Consider the following 3,719-nt stretch of genomic DNA (forward strand, 5'->3'; position numbering starts at 1 on the left):
ACTGTCTCAGTTTAGTGACACCACAACGTTGGCGCGCTTGTTGGAGCTCAGTTGAGAAAAAAAAATATTGTCTGTACTCACAGTTCCTCGGTGACAGAAAAATTTACATGACCATTCTGGTTCAAACCGTTTGATCCAGTGGTGAGATACACGATGAAGAAAACCCGTCCTGAAACTCTGTCCGTCTGTGTGAAAAACACAGACATCTCTGGCCTGCAGCACGAATCCCGAGCACATCTATTGCAGCAACATGGATGGCAGTCTCTGATGCACACTAGCCAACAGTCCACAAAAAAAAAACGAATGAGCTTCATGATATCTTTTTCAAGTTCATTTTAGTTCACATACTCACTCAGAACTCGGTGGCAAATTGGATTTCAGGCAGTTCACACGTGGCTATGCGCATCGCAGTTCACACGTGGCTATCAGTTCACATGCTAAGTAAGCAGTAGTTTCACTTCATCCGAATCTCCGTTGTAGATTCAAACAGCTCCAAGCTAACACTCACTTTCCCGTTTTAACAGTGTAGCACCTTCACAAAACTCAAGCAGAATACCCCACTGGTTCTCAACATCGATGAACAGCAATCTATAAATCACACAGAACTTACAGCTAGCTCGCAGCGATCTCTCAGGTTTTTTTTTTTCTCGAACTTTTTCCGCTCGGTCTTTAGTCCCGCCCCCTCAACAATCCGGTAGGCTGTTACACTGCTCTATGGATGGAACTGATTGGATAACTAATGAAACTGACACCTGGCCATCCAATACGAAATAAAGTGACAGAGGGTTCAAAGGTTACTCTCAAAAGAAAAATAATATTTTAACATCTCTATTTATAACTGAATCAACACGCGTAATAATACAAAAAAAATTATTACACACCAGGGCAATTGAACTGGCCCATATTTCAAGATACTGTAATTGTTAACAGAACACAAAATAAACATTAGATAAATTTAGCAGGGTGCTACATTCTCCCCCCACAAGAAAAATGGTCATGCCCTCATGACATGTCTAAAACCGTAAATCACTTTAAGGAAAATAAACACATTTTCTTAAAAGATTGTGGTAGGAAGATTATTAAACATTCCCCTTAACCTATCCACTTGTAAAAATAACTTTTGTATTTCTTAATAGGAGATAGGGCTAAAGAATCTTTCTGGTCATTAATCTCAACTACAGTAGCACTATGTGTACCAACTGCCACTGACGTTGGGGTCCCTAAAAAGTCATAAGTTAGTCTGGTTGGAGCTTTCTTTAGTCTCTGAGGCCGAGTTGTCTTGTCATGGCTTTCTGTTACACTGTTAAGTCTCTCAGCTACATCTGACGTCTGTATTTCAGTGTCTCTTTCTCGTGGCACACTTTCTGCTGTCACATTTTGTACCACATGGTCATTCTCCTCCACTACGACAGATTTTTCAACTGCATCATCCATTTCTGAGTTACTTGTCAAAACAGCCAGATCCAAATCCAGATCAAAAGGCTCACAGTAATCAATGTTTTGAGGTTCTGGTCCTGACAGCGTTTGTGGTACATAATAGTCATGCCATACACCCATCTCATCATCTTCAGAATCAGATGTTGCCTCCATCTTATCCTGTTCGGGTGCTGGTAAACATGAAGTATCAGAGTTCCCTTTTCTCTTTGCTTTGAGCCGTCTGCTGGCTCTGCTTTGTTTTAAGGGCTCCTTGTTCATCTCAGGCCGCAACTGCACTTCCTGTCCGATTGGCAGAATGTGATTTTGGTGTAGTATCTTTTCAGATCCATGTCCACTCTCTGGTTTCAGTTTGAACACGGGCAAACCAGGCAGTTGACTCTCCACAATGTAAGGAGTATCTTTCCACCGATCAGCAAGCTTGTGTTTCCCTTGTAACCCAAGGTTTCGGATCAAGACCCTGTCCCCGGAATCTAATGGACAGAAACGAACTCTTTGATCATAGCGTTGCTTGTTCGCTTCATTCTTCTTCTCTGCTATACTCCCAGCCAACTGATAGGCGGCTTGAAGCTCACGTTTCATGTTTTTGACATACCTCAAGTAGGATTTTGTGGAGGTGCCGTCACTTGAAACTCCGAATGTCACGTCTATGGGCAGCCTGGCTTGTCGTCCAAACATTAGAAAATATGGAGAATAGCCTGTGGACTCATTCACTGTGCAATTGTACGCATGTACAAGATGACTGAGGTGCTTACTCCATTTACTTTTGTCTTGCGTTTCCAGCGTTCCGAGCATGTCAAGAAGAGTCCTGTTGAAACGCTCAGGCTGTGGGTCACCTTGAGGGTGATAGGGAGTGGTTCGGGATTTCTTTATGCCAAGCATGCTTAACAGTTCATGGATAAGGCGACTTTCGAAATCCCTGCCCTGATCTGAGTGCACCCTTTTTGGCAAACCATAGTGGACAAAGTATTGTTCCCACAGAACCTTAGCGACAGTTGATGCTTTCTGATCTTTAGTTGCAAAAGCTTGAGCATATCTCGTGTAATGATCTGTAACTACGAGCACATTGCAGATATTTCTGGAGTCAGGCTCAATCGTCAGAAAATCCATGCAGACGAGATCCATCGGTCCATCACTGTTAAGATGCGACAACTCAGCAACTCTTTTAGGCAGCGTTTTCCTCTGAATACACCTTGGACAGCTCTTACAGTACTGTTCAATCTGGACTTTCATGCGAGGCCAGTAAAACCTTTCCCGTATCAGTCCGTATGTCTTGTCAACCCCCAAATGGCCCGACTGGTCATGCAATGACTGGAGCACAATTGTTCTGAACTCTTGTGGGAGCAACAGCTGCTGCCAAGCTGGTTTGTTTGGTGGATGGCTTGTTCTGTACAACACAGAGTCTTTGACTATTAGCTTCTCCCACTCTTTTAACAACAATGACACATCAGGATGTTTCTCTTTGTTAGCTTGGTTGGCACTTTTCTGAACTATAGCACGCCACACTTCTCCAATGCATGGGTCTTTCTGCTGAGAATTTGAGATTTCTGCTGCACTCAATTTGGGCAACTGCTTAGTGTTCAGAAATGACAAGTTACAATAGGCTCTGGGCACAGCACCTTTAGATGAGCCCATGAGATCTACAGCTCTGCACTGGCGACAGTGAGGTACTCTGGCTTTAGACATGTGACAGACAGCTTGGACTGTGGTGGCAAGCAGAGTTTCCTTCTCATGTGAAGCATTTTGATTTGCATGAGGGCGGCGTGACAATGCATCCGCATCCACGTTCTGTTTTCCAGGTCGATACTTTAGACTAAAATCATATGTTGACAATTCCGCCAACCATCGATGCCCTGTTGCGTCCAATTTAGCTGTAGTTAAGATATACGTCAATGGATTGTTATCAGTGTGAACCTCAAACTTCATTCCATAGAGATAATCATGCAACTTGTTGACAACAGCCCATTTTAATGCCAGAAACTCGAGCTTATGTGTGGGATAATTCTTTTCTGTTGGAGAGAGGCTTCTGCTGACAAACGCAACTGGGCGCAAACCTTCTCCCTGATCCTGATAGAGGACACCTCCCAATCCTTCCCTGCTCGCATCGACATGCAGCACATATGACAGTTTTGGGTTGGCGATTGCCAGCACAGGCGCCTCTGTAAGACTTCTCTTTAAAGCCTCAAAAGCTTTCTCACAGTCTTTATCCCACCTAGTTCCAAAACTCTCAGAAGGATGGTACCAATCTTTTGTTGCTGTGGCTGCTTGTGCTTTACTCTGCTCTT

General features: G+C 43.7%; 1 long non-coding RNA gene across 1 annotated transcript; it reads right to left on the reverse strand.

Moving 5' to 3' along the window:
- LOC311303478 lies at positions 1 to 827 on the reverse strand. Its single transcript, XR_014629762.1, has 2 exons — positions 353 to 827; positions 1 to 274 (listed from the first exon to the last, which is right to left on the reverse strand). It is a non-coding gene; the product is annotated as an uncharacterized lncRNA (long non-coding RNA).
- Positions 828 to 3,719: the final 2,892 nt, after the last annotated feature.

The sequence above is a fragment of the Rutilus rutilus genome, assembly GCF_951802725.1.
Source record: "Rutilus rutilus genome assembly, chromosome: 14".
In the NCBI taxonomy this organism is placed as follows: domain Eukaryota; kingdom Metazoa; phylum Chordata; class Actinopteri; order Cypriniformes; family Leuciscidae; genus Rutilus; species Rutilus rutilus.